Below are 15,149 nucleotides of genomic sequence, written 5' to 3'. Positions count from 1 at the left end.
CTTCTCTGTCCTGGGCCAGTCCTTCTTTAAGTCTCCATTGAAATGTCCCTGCCTGACATCCTACCTCCCTCAACCTAGACCGGATTGGAGCTTTTATTCCCTGTATTTCTAACTTAGTGTGTTTATCACCAATTGCAATAATCTATTGAATGTCTGTTCCCTTTCCCCCAGATAGGTTGTGAGTTGTTATGAGAGAAGGGTGGTCGTCACTATATCCCCGGCACCTGGCACAGGGTCATGAAGCTAAGAGGGGCTCAACAAATTCTTAACACATGTGATTGGCAACCTCCGAGATGGCCCCCAAATATCCCCACCTGCTAGTACTCACAGCCTTGTGTATTCTCCTTACCTTGAGAAACTTGCTTCTAGACCATGGGATATGGCAATGTTGAGGGTATCTCACTTCCATTATAAAAGTGAGATATAAAAGAGTGTAACTTCCATCTTGCTAGTTACCTCCTCAGCTTACATGCTTTGATGAAGCAAGCTGCCATGTTGGAAACGGTCATGTCGCAAGGAACTGAGGGAGGCCTCAGGAGGAGCTGAGGTCCAGTCCAACGTCCTGCAAGGAACTGAATCCTCCCCACAACCACACGAGCTTGGAAGTGGATGCTTCCTGACTGGAGACTCCCAGCCCTGGCCGACGCCTTGATTACAGGCTTGTGGGGAGACCTTGAAGCTGAGGACCCAGCTAAGCCATGCCAGACTCTTGACCCTCAGAAATCAAGAGGTCATAAATGCATGTAGTTTTAAGCTACTAAGTCTCGGGGTGTAATTTGTTACACAGCAGTAAATAACTAATAAGACAAATAAATGAATAAATCAGTACATGAATGTATGAAACTGAAGACCTCACCAAAAAAAGGGGAACTTCAGACTTGGGGGAATGAACTGAGGTGCTAAGTCAAAGACAATTGCTAATGCTTCCTGTTTGTTTGCTAATGTTTCCTGTTTGTTTCTCCCGGCTACAGAATCTGAAGGTGGGATTTGGGGGAAAACTCTTCCAGAGTTTTCAGGATCAGAAATTCACCAGGTCAATGGACATCTTATATGCCCAGATCCTATCTGACATCACTCACGAGAATTTGTGTTTGTAGATGAATACCAGAAATACATCCTCAGTGATGCCAGTTTGGATCCAATTTATGTCAAAATGAACAGTCTGGCTTGGAAGGCCTTTATTGTAAATGGTTGTATTTTAAATCTTGATCCAAGTGACCCTCTCAAAGCATCTCTGTCTCATGTGTATTTGGCTGCAAGAAGAGTCTTGTGTGACTTTGAAAATGGAAACAGCACTAATTACCTGGAATGGATTAGTGGGCGTTGATTGTGTATATAGTCTAGATGTAAATAATATAAAATCCTTGATGGAGCTATAAATACCAGCTTTATCAGTAGCTCTCATAGTTTATAATTTCCCAATGCATTTCAAGATGCCAACTCTCACCTTTTCCCTAGATTGATTTCCTTGCTTCAAAGTAATAAAAGGATGCAAAAATAAATAATAATAATAAAATAATGATATACTTTAAAGTGCATTTGGGTTCCAACATCTGATTTTAATAGAGGTGTACAAAGAAGTTCCTTTTCCACCTTCTTAAATCTCATACTTTTTCCTGCTCAGTTTCACATGGAAAATATAATTGCCTATTGAGTTTCCCTGGGTTAAGCTTATTTCAATAGGAACTACTAATTACTTGATCACCGTGGCATTGTAACATGCAACATTTAAAGTTTCTTTGCCCTTGGGCTTCCGTGGTGGCACAGTGGTTAAGAATCCGCCTGCCAGAAATATAGATCAATGGAACAGGATAGAAAGCCCAGAGATAAACCCACGCACATATGGTCACCTTATCTTTGATAAAGGAGGCAGGAATGTACAGTGGAGAAAGGACAGCCTCTTCAATAAGTGGTGCTGGGAAAACTGGACAGCTACATGTAAAAGTATGAGATTAGATCACTCCCTAACACCATACACAAAAATAAGCTCAAAATGGATTAAAGACCTAAATGTAAGGCCAGAAACTATCAAACTCTTAGAGGAAAACATAGGCAGAACACTCTATGACATAAATCACAGCAAGATCCTTTTTGACCCACCTCCTAGAGAAATGGAAATAAACCAAAAATAAACAAATGGGACCTAATGAAACTTAAAAGCTTTTGCACAGCAAAGGAAACCATAAACAAGACCAAAAGACAACCCTCAGAACGGGAGAAAATATTTGCAAATGAAGCAACTGACAAAGGATTAATCTCCAAAATTTATAAGCAGCTCATGCAGCTCAATAACAAAAAAACAAACAACCCAATCCAAAAATGGGCAGAAGACCTAAATAGACATTTCTCCAAAGAAGATATACAGACTGCCAACAAACACATGAAAGAATGCTCAACATCATTAATCATTAGAGAAATGCAAATCAAAACTACAATGAGATATCATCTCACACCAGTCAGAATGGCCATCATCAAAAAATCTACAAAAAATAAATGCTGGAGAGGGTGTGGAGAAAAGGAACACTCTTGCGCTGCTGGTGGGAATGTGAATTGGTACAGCCGCTATGGAGAACAGTATGGAGGTTCCTTATAAAACTACAAATAGAACTACCATATGACCCAGCAATCCCACTACTGGGCATATACCCTGAGAAAACCTAATTCAAAAAGAGTCATGTACCAAAATGTTCATTGCAGCTCTATTTACAATAGCCCGGAGATGGAAACAACCTAAGTGTCCATCATCGGATGAATGGATAAAGAAGGTGTGGCACATTTATACAATGGAATATTACTCAGCCATAAAAAGAAATGAAATTGAGCTATTTGTAATGAGGTGGATGGACCTAGAGCCTGTCATACAGAGTGAAGTAAGTCAGAAAGAGAAAGACAAATACCGTATGCTAACACATATATATGGAATCTAAGAAAAGAAAAACTGTCATGAAGAACCTAGGGGTAAGACAGGAATAAAGACACAGACCTACTAGAGAATGGACTTGAGGATATGGGGAGGGGGAAGGGTAAACGGTGACAAAGCGAGAGAGTGGCATGGACATATATACACTACCAAACGTAAAATAGATAGCTAGTGGGAAGCAGCCGCATAGCACAGGGAGATCAGCTCAGTGCTTTGTGACCACCTAGAGGGGTGGGATAGGGAGGGTGGGAGGGAGGGAGACGCAAGAGGGAAGAGATATGGGGACATATGTATATGTATAACTGATTCACTTTGTTATAAAGCAGAAACTAACACACCATTGTAAAGCAATTATACTCCAATAAAGATGTAAAAAAAATAATAATAAATTTTTTTTTTAAACAACAACAAAAAAGAATCCACCTGCCAATGCAGGGGACATGGGTTCGAGCCCTGGTCTGGGAAGGTCCCACATGCTGTGGAGCAACTAAGCCCATGCACCACAACTGCTGAGCCCGCATGCCGCAACTACTGAAGCCCGTGCGCCTAGAGCCCATGCTCCACAACAAGAGAAGCCACAGCAATAAGCCCGTGCACCGCAACGAAGAGTAGCCCCTGCTCGCCGCAACTAGAGAAAGCCCGCGTGCGGTGACGAAGACCCAATGCAGCCAAAAATAAATAAAATTAAATAAATAACTTTAAAAAGTGAAGTTTATTTGCTCTCAAGTAAAGGACATTTTTTTCCTGTTATTTATAATCATTTTCTTAATCTCCTAGCAGCCAAATCCCATTTCAGTTGCTCATTATGAAAAACTCATATTGCTTTGTGAAATGCCGAAATGCATCTAAAGGCATGATGTACCTTTGTGTGTATCCAGAGAGAAAAGGAGAGGGCTCATTGAAGAAATATGGATGGTGAAATCCTGAACTTAAAGACAGGTTACAGACTGCCTATTTGAGTAACAAACTTTTTATTTATTTATTTTTGGTTGCATTGGGTCTGCGTCACTGCGTGCAGGCTTTCTCTAGTTGCGGCGAGCAGGGGCTAGTCTTCGTTGCGGTGCGCGGGCTTCTCATTGCGGTGGCTTCTCTTGTAGAGCACAGGCTCTAGGCCCGCGGGCTTCAGTAGTTGTAGCTCGCGGGCTCTAGAGCGCAGGCTCAGTTGTTGTGGCACACGGGCTTAGTTGCTGCACTGCATGTGGGATCTTCCCGGACCAGGGCTCGAACCCATGTCCCCTGCATTGGCAGGTGGATTCTTAACCACTGCACCACCAGGGAAGCCCTGAGTAACAAACTTTTAAAAATCATTATTTGCAGAGAAATGAGTTGCACTGTTGGACTATGGTTGTGAGACCATGATTCTTAAAGCTGCAGTTTTAGAGGCTACTGTCAAGAGGTAATAGATCAGAAATTAAGATAAAGTGGCTGTGAAGTTGTAATGGGAGTGCACCGGGGCTGGAGATTTATACACATTATGCTCAAGTTAGCTGAGAAAACAACTTTTGACTTCCTCTCAAGCTCTTGCCTACTGACTCACCTTAGTCTGCTGCAATAATTCAAACAATAATTGAAGGAAAATGCTTAGGCTTTCCAATTTTGTTGCCCTCACCTTTGTTTCCCCGAGATGGGATTGCGGGGAGGGATGTGCTGACTGAGTCATCATGGGACTAGGGTAGAGGGGTTCTACAATCCAGAAGTGTCCCTGGTGCTCGATCCCCACCATTGCCCATCGCCCCTCCCTGCTGACCTTTGCATACAGCCAAGTGGACTGCAGATGCACTCAACATATGGCCTCTTGGCCAGGGTTTGGGGCTGATTCCTGGCTGCCTGGCTTCTGCAGCCTCTTGTTGGTGTTAAACCCTCCAAGCCATGTCCTCTGTCCAGCCCCTGATCAGGGTTTTAGCCCATGATCCCTGCTCTAGGGTCACCTCCCCTGGTCACAGTGGGCCACTCTTAGCTGCTTCTTCTCCTTCCCCTCCACAAGGGGACTTCTGGGGCCCCTCCATGCCACATGGGAACTGAAATAGTTGTGGTGCTACCAGGCTTACTGAGGAGTGGTTACCTCCAAGGTTTGGGGCAGGGAGGTTGCAAGGCAACCTCATCCCGGTGTCCAAGCCATGAATTGAAACAAATAAATGAAATGCCCCTGCCCTTGGCATTCCTCTCCACAGCTCCCCAGACCTCCCCTAAAATGGAGAGATGGAGAGCCATGTGACTCACTTCCTGCCTCACATGACTCTCTCCTCCTCCCTTTATCCATTCAGGTAAGAAGGGGAACTTGTGCTTCCCCTTTCTGAATACCTGAGATCTCCTTGCCAACCCCAGACTCAAGACTCAGACTTAATGACTGATAGACAGTGTATGAGAAAAACCCACTTACCCATAAAGGAACTCCTCGGGAGGCATTTGAGAAAATTGTACCTCTTCTATAAGTCAATGGGAAACATATCATCTGATTTGGAATGAAAATTGTATCTTGGTTCTTTAAATCTACTTAGAAATGTATTGGATGTCAAGTATATGCCAACCTTTAAACATGACGAGTTTTCTCCTACATACTGTATGGTTCCATTTATATGACATTCAGGAAAAGGCAAAACTATAGGGACAGAAAACAGATCAGTGGTTGCCTGGGGTTAGGGGTGGGGAGAGGAGGTGATGACAAAGGGGCACAGAGGAACTTTGGGGGGTGATGCATCTTGATTGTGGTGGTGGTTACATGATTGTATGTGCTTGTTAAAACTCAGAAATGTACACCAAATGGGGCAATTATCGTACATAAATTAGACTTAAATAAACTTGACTTTTACCAAAAATGATGAGCTTTCACATTCCCAGGATTATAGTTGACATGTATTGAACATTTATTAAATAGTGTACCATTCTACCACTTTGACTGCATTAGCTCATTCAGCCCTCAGAATAACTCTATTTGGAGGGTACTCTTGTTATCATCATCTCCATCTTACTGATAAGGGAACTGAGACCTAGAAAAGTTAGGTAACTTGCCCAAGACCACACAGTGAGTATAGCTGGAATTCACATTCAGAGCTGTCTGATGCCAAAGCCTGTGAGTTGCACCGCTATGTTATATATGGCCTCTCCAGATAAGCACGTTTGGGGACTTCTCTGGTGGGCCCGTGGTTGAGACTCCGAGCTCCTGATGCAGGGGGCCCAGGTGTGATGCCTGGTCAGGGAACTAGATCCCACGTGCTGCAGCTAAGAGCCCACACGCCGCAACTAAAAGATCCCACATGAGGCAACTAAGACCCAGCACAGCCAAATAAATAAATAAATATTAAAAAAAAAGTTTAGGCTGATAAATATTTAAGAAGTAAACTGGTAATGTTTATGTTTGCCTGTAACTTGCCTTACCTAGAGCCTTTTTCGGTTCAATCACATTTGCTCTCCGATCAGAAAGTACGTGGTAAGCCCCATCCCCAACACACACACACACAGACACACACAGACACACAGACACACACACACACACCAGGAATGTATTGATATTTCTCCAGTTGCCCCAATCCAACATCCTCAGTTAGACTGAGAGACCCATTACTGACAGTGAGCTAAGAATGTGTCAGGGGCTTCCCTGGTGCTGCAGTGGTTAAGAATCTGCCTGCCAATGCAGGGGACACGGGTTCGAGCCCTGGTCTGGGAAGATCCCACATGCCGCGGAGCAACTAAGCCCGTGTGCCACAACTACTAAGCCTGCACTCTAGAGCCCGCGAGCCACAACTACTGAGCCCATGTGCCACAACTACTGAAGCCTGCATGCCTAGAGCCTGTGTTCCGCAACGAGAGAAGCCACCGCAATGAGAAGCCTGCGACTGCAACAAAGACCCAATGCAGCCATAAATTAATTAAATAAAAAAGAAAAGAAAGAATGTGTCACACTGGGGGACTGTTGGTGAGGAAGATCCCCTGGAAAGTTCCAGGGTCTGTGTGGCCCACCATAGCTCAGACTCCTGACCAGGCCTCCAAGCTATACTCTCAACTGGGGGTCTTGCAGTTTCAACCCAGATACCACCGCAGCCTGGTGTAACAACAGTGGCAGACTTCTCCTCTGCTTATAAGAGTTTCCTTCTCAAGTTCTTATTTGCTTGACTTGGGTCTGAGAACTCCAGCTCATGCTGCCTCTGACAGCAAATGACAGTAACTGTTCTCATTAGCTGCTGGTGCTAGCACAGTGGGATTTCTGAGCGTCTTCCCATCTGCTTTTCTGTACTGCAGAGTGCTTTCCATAATAAATTATGGAGCTTGATGTAGGACAGTGGTAAGATATGGCAAACTGTGGGAACTCGGGGCTGGTTCTTGCCAGGGGAAAGGGGCACCTGGGCCCACATCTGGTCTTCTGGTTCTCCCAGCCTGGTACGTATGGTGCAGAGCCCAGTTACCATTAGCAAGGCGGTCGGTCAGGGAGTGCACAGCATTATGACAGAGGCTTTGGGCATGTGCTGAATCCACTGCAGGGAGAATCTAACTGGTCATATATCAATTTGCTCATCCAGGGACCTTGGATCAGAAGTAGACAGTTCAAACATGCTGAAAGGGCAATGATTCACCCCAGCAAATACCACCTTGTGTTTCTTCTTATCTGCTTTACTTAGGGAGCAATTTGGTCCTCTGACGCTCCTGGTGAGTCACCGATGTCCATAGGGCCAGAGGAAGGTGCTGTGCAATTGAGGGAAGATCACGTAGGCCCCAGCTTCACTTATCTGTCATCAATCTTTATGGGGCCCATGGACCCAATGGCAGGGTTGCTTACATTGGGTGATTTGAAGGTCTATCATCTCAAAAATGCACTTGTCTTTAATTCTCACTATTAAGGGGCCTGTTGGTACATTTGGTCAACTTATGACAAAGATGCTGAAGGCTGGGGCAAGGTTGGGTAAGTTCAGATAGGATGGTGAGAGGGGGAGAGGTATGGGGGTCAGGGTGAGTCTGCAGGTCGGGAGCCTTCCCTGAGGTAATAGAGAGCCTCAGAGATGTGCTCTGGAGACCAGAGACACCCTGACACTAAAAACAGAGGATCAAAAATAGTCAAGGAGAGCCTTAGGAGACAAATTGTTCTGCTCAGAGTTTGGCCTGGAATGCAACCTCTCTGGGCTACTCTAAACTTATCAGTTGTTCATACCTGCCTATAAAGGAGTTTTTCCTTTTTCTAGAGGAAGCCATGAAAATAAGGGACAACTGATTGTCAGGGTCGGGGGTCTAGGTCAACAAAGGACCCAGAGGAATGAAGACTGGAGACAAAAGAGCAAATGTCACTTATATTGACCTTTGGAGACAAAAGAGCAAATGTCACTTACATTGACCTTTGCAGGATGAAGGGTATTCAAATCTGAGTAGGCCTGGCAAGAAAGCAGCAGAGAGATCGGCCAAGTTGGTAACAGAAGGCCAGTCTTCATTCCTGAACAGAGGGTTGAGGGACCTGAGAAGGCAGCCCTCCTATAATTTTATTTTCTCAAACATTAGAAATTACATGTGTGAAACCTATAAAGCCATCTTATATGTGTAAACATAAAAGAACATTGCTACATTTTAGAGCCAGCTCTTTTCCCGTTTCGTAGCAATCCATTTTGTTTTTTCAGACCTCCTAAATCTTGTCTCTTAAATATTCTTTTATTCTGTTTAACAAATAGGTATTGGTGACTGCGTATGTAAACCTCTCTGCAAAGCTTGTTGCTACCAGTGGGAAAAGATGGCAATTTCCTAAAATTGCTCTGTGCTTTATGCTCAGACCATTATGAAAGAAACATTAGGGTATTTTTTAAAAATGAGTATCTACTGTGTACAAAGCACCCTGCTGATAAGGAGAGGACTGTGTTTATCCAGAGTTACGTGCACTATCTCTTCCAAAGATTGGGAATCCCTGAAGGAAAGGAAATGCCTTGGAAGGGAAACTGAGTTATGAAGTTTCCATTTCCGTGATTAATTCTACCCTCTCCAACCTCCCTACCCAACCTGCCTTTTCTCATCTATAAAATGCGCACGATCACAGTTCATTGATTTTGGTAGTCTGCTCATTGATTTGTAAACATGGATCAAAATGCCAGACCATCATTTATGCAAACTGGCCTTGCTCACAGACATAGAAACTAAAATAAATCAGACCTTGGGCCACAAGCAGTCAGCATGACCTCAGGAGGCAGAGGCTGGGTGCTCCCCATGCGCTGTCTCCCTCCCTCCTTCAATGCCAAATGGTGGCTCAACGCCCACCTGCCTTGCCAGCTTGATCTCCTCAACACCAGAAGATCCTAGCCCTCCCTCCATCCCCAAAGGTTCAGTTATCTGCAGAATGTACCTGTCTAGACAGTATCAGCTCTTGAATGTTAAAGATTCCATTCTAGTTCCCAGTACCAGGGAAAAGGCCTGTGCACTTCCACAGTCCAGAATGTTTCAAGCGTAGCCTTTAAAAAAAAAAAAGAAAGCAACATACGTTCGTTTGTAGAAGATTTGGGAAATACAGAAAAGCACACAGAATCAAATTTGCCTTTAACCATGTTTTCTAGTCATTGTTATGCTTATATATCAGTCCAAGCCACCTTTAAGAATGTATTTTAGAGCAAAATCTGGTAGTTTTAATACTGTTGTTTCTGTTTTTTCTTTAAGATTGCCGGAGACTGTCCATGAAATCGTCTTCATCCTTTGCGCTACTCTCTGACCTGCTCTAGTGTAAGACCATTCTTGGTGGGCGGGAGCAGAGGGGACAGTTAAAACTCTAAATACCGTACGGCAGTCCTTTCCCAGTTATTTGGGGTCATGTAAGACACTTCCAGGAAATGCAATTCCCCGGTTTTATTTTAGGTTTTTGGCGGGGGTGGTGTGTGTGGAGGAGAATGCCAGGACGGTACAGGAGTATTTCTTAATCCAGAGGACAAGCCTTAGGGACACGTCGGAAACACAGACTCCCGGGCCCCACCCCAGAACTACTGGTTGAGAATCTGCATTTTCACGAGATTCCCAGCTGTTTCCAAACTGTGCCTCTGAACTTTGAGAAGCAGTGACCTGTGCAACCCCTTTCTGGCCTTCCTCAGGTGGTATTGATTGTCAGGATTTGTATGTAACGTTCACACCTCCTTGATGTTGAAACTAGCAATAAAAATCCCACCTCCAAGGGAGTAAACACCTTTTGCTAAGGCCACAGCCCACATTCTTCTGGGAAAACTCCAAGTGTGTTGCCTTCTCAATGCCCTGGAGAGTTGCGGAGTGCTCCAAATGGAAATCGAAGGAGGCGGCCAACCTTTTATTTTGCCCTCCCCTCAAAGTCCATTCCAGGGTCAGAGCTGTCACGGTAACTCATTCACCCAGGGGGGCAAGAGAGATTCAGGACAGCGCTCTGTAAATTCTGTTGGAAAAAAATCCACTGTCCCCCGCCTTCCCCTCTGCACCACCACAGCTGCCCTATTTTCTGCCTCCACTGGTTCCTTTAACGTTGGTGCATCCACCAGGGGGCCCCAGGAGGCACAGGCAGGGCCCAGGGATCATGACGACCCTAATCAGGCCGACTGGGATCAAGGACTTTGAGTGCAATGCTGCTGATAGAGGGAGAAGAAGAAACGACAAAAGCCCAAACAGTCGTGTCTGTCTGCGTCACCAGACACAACCACGCGTGTGCATCAGGATGTGTGTCAGCCCAGCCTGGGCAAAGCCCCCATGGGGCTGCTTCCATTAGGTCTCTGCCTGACATCCCCAACCAGGAAGGTGTTCCCAGGTGGCCGTCTGAGCAGCATCCCCGCTCCCAGGACTACCTGCACCCAAGTGAAGTGTCGTTCTTCTCTCTCCTCACAGACATGAAAGGTGTCACGAAGCCTTTGTGCCCAGGCACTGCAGTTCCCTCTGGGTTCTGGCATCGGGTTCTCCTCTACCTGTTCAGCAGCATCAGACAATCTCGCTGGCACCCGGCCCTGGCCTTGGCTATAACACTCTCATCTGGCGTCTCTCCTCTCCCAGGGTTGGCTTCCTAAGCTCTGGTGTGAGATCTGCAAATCCTTACGTGGGAGCACATGGGACACTTAGGATGAAGGATGGTTAGGAATGGCTTCTTCCTGAGCTTACAAATATCACCTGATCCATCCTGGCAACACCTGGTTTATGAAGCAAGCAACTACAGTGGTCATCTTCTTTCCAGAGGTTATGGTACGTAAAGGGTCGAAAACTCAGGCCCTGATGCTGCAGAGGCCTGCACTCAAATCCTGGCTTCCCATCACTAGCTGGGTGATTCAGCTCTAAAATGGGGATCCCAAGACCTCACACGAGGATTAAATGAGATGCTGGATGGAAAGCACTTAGCACAGTGCCTGGCAATTACTGAGTGCTCAGTGAAAGGTAGCTGTCGTTGTTGTCGTTACTATTACCTAAGAGGAACAGCAAAGTCAGGCCAGATAACCCAATGAGTCTGTGCTGTAACCCACAAGGCCTGGGTTTCCATTCTGGATCTGCTTAGAATCACTCTTGTGTGCCTCAGTTTCCTCATCTGTAAGGTGGGGATGACGCAGTCTGGTGTTCTGATCTTGCTGTAGCTAAGGCTTATCCATGCGAATTGTGTGCCAGGCACTGTTGTAAGCGCTTCTCGTGTTAATTCTTTTGATTCTCGGCACATCCCTCTTTGACAGACGAGGAGACCACGGCAAAGAGGTCCCGTGCCCAGGGTCAAGCAGCTGGTAACAAATGGAGCTGAGATTCCAACCCAGGCGGTCTGGCCCCAGAGCCTGCATTTCTACCTTTCTTACTGTGGGGAATCAAATGATATATTGATTATGGAAGTGCTTTGGGCGTGGGAAGTATGATACAAACACGAGATTAATTCAAGTCTCTCGGTGTTTGGTCTTCATCTGGAATCCTTACTCTTTCCTGGCAGGGCATAGAGTTGGGGGCTACTTGAGGTTTTCCTGAAGCCTTTTAATCACTGGATGTTATGAGTTGAATTATGTCCTTCTCAAAAAATATATGTATGGAAGTTCTAGCCCCTAGTACGTCAGAATATGACCATGTTTGCAAATAGAGTCTTGACAGAGGTCATCAAGTTAAAATGAGTTGATTAGGATGAGCCCTAATCAATATGCCTGGTGTCCTTATAAGAAGGGAAAATTTGAGCACAGAGGGACGGCCACGTGAGGTCACGGGAGAACGCCACGTGCAGATGGAGGACCGGAGTGATTATCCCCAAGTCAAGGATCACTGAGGCCACCAGAAGCTAGGAGAGAGGCATAGAAAAGATCCTTCGGTGGCTGTAGAGGGAGCGTGGCCCTGCCAGCACCTTGATCTTAAACTCCTAGCCTCCAGAATTGTGAAGTGAAAATTTTCTGTTGTTCTAAACCATCCGGTCTGTGGTACTTTGTATGGCAGCCCTAGGAGACAAATAACACTAAGATCAAGGGGGAGGAGGTGAGGCGAGAATGGAGATGAATGGGAAAGTCAAGGCTGACGATGGGTGACGAGAGGCTGCTGAGAGGGGCTCGACACTCCCACGTGTGCCTGTGTGTGTGTGAGCACAGGCGTGTGTACGCCTTGACTGTGAAATCTGATCTGTGGGCTCACCAAGCCTGCAGAACTTTCCTCTACAAGATCACAGGTGAGGCAAAGCAAACATTAAATCTATTCCATCTCCACTGAAGCAGGTAGGAAGAGGAGTCTTCTCTGGGAGAGCATTTCATCGAATCCCACCCCTTTGTTCTGCAGTGGAGGATGTGAGAAGTGGGGAGCTGGGTTCCCAAGACCCTTTCAGCGGTGAACAGCAGCAGTGGGGTCAGAGCCAGTGTCGCTCTGCGCGTTGTGCTGCACTGACCCTCAGGGCTTATTTTTGGTTGGCACAGAGGAATTCACTGTTTTGCTGTTACAAGTTACTTCATAAGATTACATTCTGGTTTGTGCGTGCGTGTGTGTGTGTGTGTGTGTGTTTAAAGCAAACGAAGGTTTATTTAGGGAGATACACACTCCATAGACAGTGTGGGCCATCTTGGAAGACCTGGTTTTTGTGGGTTTTTTAATGAAACTTTTGAATGAAATATTACAGACATACAGACATGTCATAGATCCTAAGTGGACATCTCAGTGTGTCTCCATCTGTGTAAGCAGCACCCAGACAAAGAATGAGTATATCACTCGCACCCCGAAGCCCTCCTGCCCCTCCCAGGCACTAACGCCAACAAAGGAACCACTATCCCGAGTTCTAGCAACACAGATGGATTTGCCTGTTTTCGAGCTGATATGAATGGGATTCACAGGCCTCCTTTGTGTCTGCTTTCTTTCTCTCTACCTTATGTTTGTGAGGTTTCTCTGCATCTCGCATATGGAGCAGTTCATTCTCACTGCCAGAGAGTAATTCATGCTTCTTGTCTTTTGAATCAAATCAAGAGGTGCACAGAGAGAGAAGTGTCCTGAAATAATTCAAACTGGTCCTTTAAGAAAAAAGTTAAAGCCATCCAATTGCTGAAACAACAGCAAAACAAATTAATTAATCTTTACAAATTGGATCCAATTTATTGGCCATTTATTAAAAGCCACTTTCCCAGATCACTTCCAACCCACCCTTTCCTTTCCCCTTTCCCTGGATTCCCAAGGCCCAGTTGTGTCACCCTGGGCTGACCCAGTCTGGACCTAGGGGATGAGGTTGTGAGTTCACTAGCTGGGGTTTACCTGGGTGAACCCATCTTGACCCCAGAGTAACTGGGAGCCTAGACTGTTACTGAGTGCACCGTGGCCGAGAGTCACTCCCACAGCTTGCTGAGGCTCTGGCCTGCTCCCAAGAGCAGCTTGGCTGGAAAGGGGCGGCACCCCCTTCCCTCCTCGGTCCACGCCAGACCACAGTTGGCCCGATTTCTTTATGCTGACAAGCCTTACTGGGGTCTTCCCTTTTGCTGGTAGCAATGACCTAATCCCAAAATGCAATTTTCAGGAAGCCCCAATGCAAATCAGCGGGACTGCCGTCCTGAGCCTGAGTCCATATATGGTGCAATCTCTGAACCGGGACAGGGATAGTGCTGAGTGCAGTGCAGCACAGCTGATTCTCCAGCTGGCCCTCTCCCTCCCTAAGCTGTGCCTGCCCACTCCAGTTTCCAGTGATGTCAGCGCTGTACCCATAAGGAAACCTTAAGGCAGTCCCAGCGCAGCACTTCTTTGTGCCTTTGGGAGGAGCAATCTAGTTGTTACTTCTTTTTAGGCTCCCCAGTTCCTGGGGGGGGGGGGGTGCTGTACTTTCTGGAATGTGATAGAATAACAAGATGACTGGTGCTTTTTCTTCAGTACTGCTCTGGCTGTGGGTGTAGTCGGAGAGAGGACAGTTGCTCAAACCCAGTTGCCAGGACTGTTTTGAACTGGAAGCAGTCACAAGGCCCCACCCTGGCACTGGGCAGAGATCAGTTTTCACAGACCTTAGTTGGAGCCTTGGCTGTTCTTTGGTCTCCACCCTCAGCTAATTTTTATTTGTTTGGCCTTCTGTGTGAGCGGTGGAACTAAGGCATTCTCAGACATGGGAAAGAATGCTGAAGTCTGGTTACCAGCTCTGTTCCAAACTCATTAGTGGATGAGCATGTTCTTTTTATTAGCATACCCACCACCATCCTAGAACCAATTAAAAGCAAAGCCTCGGACTAGACTCCAGCAGTGGCACGCTGGAGCCGGCTCTAACCAGTTAGGAACCTAATTGTTAAGTTTCCAGGAAACTTGCAAGCCGATTGTTAAACACAACAATTTTAAAGATTAAGTTACATAAAATTAAAATAGAAGCAACAGGATTTAAAACAAAGGTAATAAATGATCAAAACTCATTCACTTCCTAATGATTTTTACTACATTTTGCTGTTATCTGTGCTCTCTTTTTTAAAGCTATTAATTTTTTAAAATTTATTTATTTATTTTTGGCTGCGTTGGGTCTTTGTTGCTGCGCGTGGGCTTTCTCTAGTTGCAGCGAGCGGGGTCTACTCTTTGTTGCGGTGCGCGGGCTTCTCATTGCAGTGGCTTCTCTTGTTGTGGAGCACGGGCTCTAGGTGTGCGGGGTTCAGTAGTTGTGGCACACAGGCTCAGTAGTTGTGGCGCACGGGCTTAGTTGCTCCACGGCATGTGGGATCTTCCCGGACCAGGGCTTGAACCATGTTCCCTGCATTGGCAGGCAGATTCTTAACCACTGCGCCACCAGGGAAGTCCCTATCTGTGCACTTGAGGTTACTCACATCTGTTGTATATCTGTACGGTGGAAACATCCTATAACACTGTGCACTGTTCA

The 15,149-nt window shown here is 45.9% G+C and overlaps 1 long non-coding RNA gene across 1 annotated transcript in view; it reads left to right on the top strand.

Moving 5' to 3' along the window:
* LOC125960292 (uncharacterized) overlaps positions 1-10,043 on the top strand; it is a 59,656-nt gene extending 49,613 nt beyond the window's left edge. The window contains exon 2 of the long non-coding RNA XR_007469833.1: positions 9,539-10,043. This is a non-coding gene — a long non-coding RNA (uncharacterized LOC125960292). The remainder of the gene's footprint in view (positions 1-9,538) is intronic.
* The last annotated feature ends 5,106 nt before the right edge of the window (positions 10,044-15,149 follow it).

This window comes from Orcinus orca, chromosome 10 (genome assembly GCF_937001465.1).
Source record: "Orcinus orca chromosome 10, mOrcOrc1.1, whole genome shotgun sequence".
Taxonomy (NCBI): domain Eukaryota; kingdom Metazoa; phylum Chordata; class Mammalia; order Artiodactyla; family Delphinidae; genus Orcinus; species Orcinus orca.
This window is presented reverse-complemented; position numbering and strand designations above follow the sequence as displayed.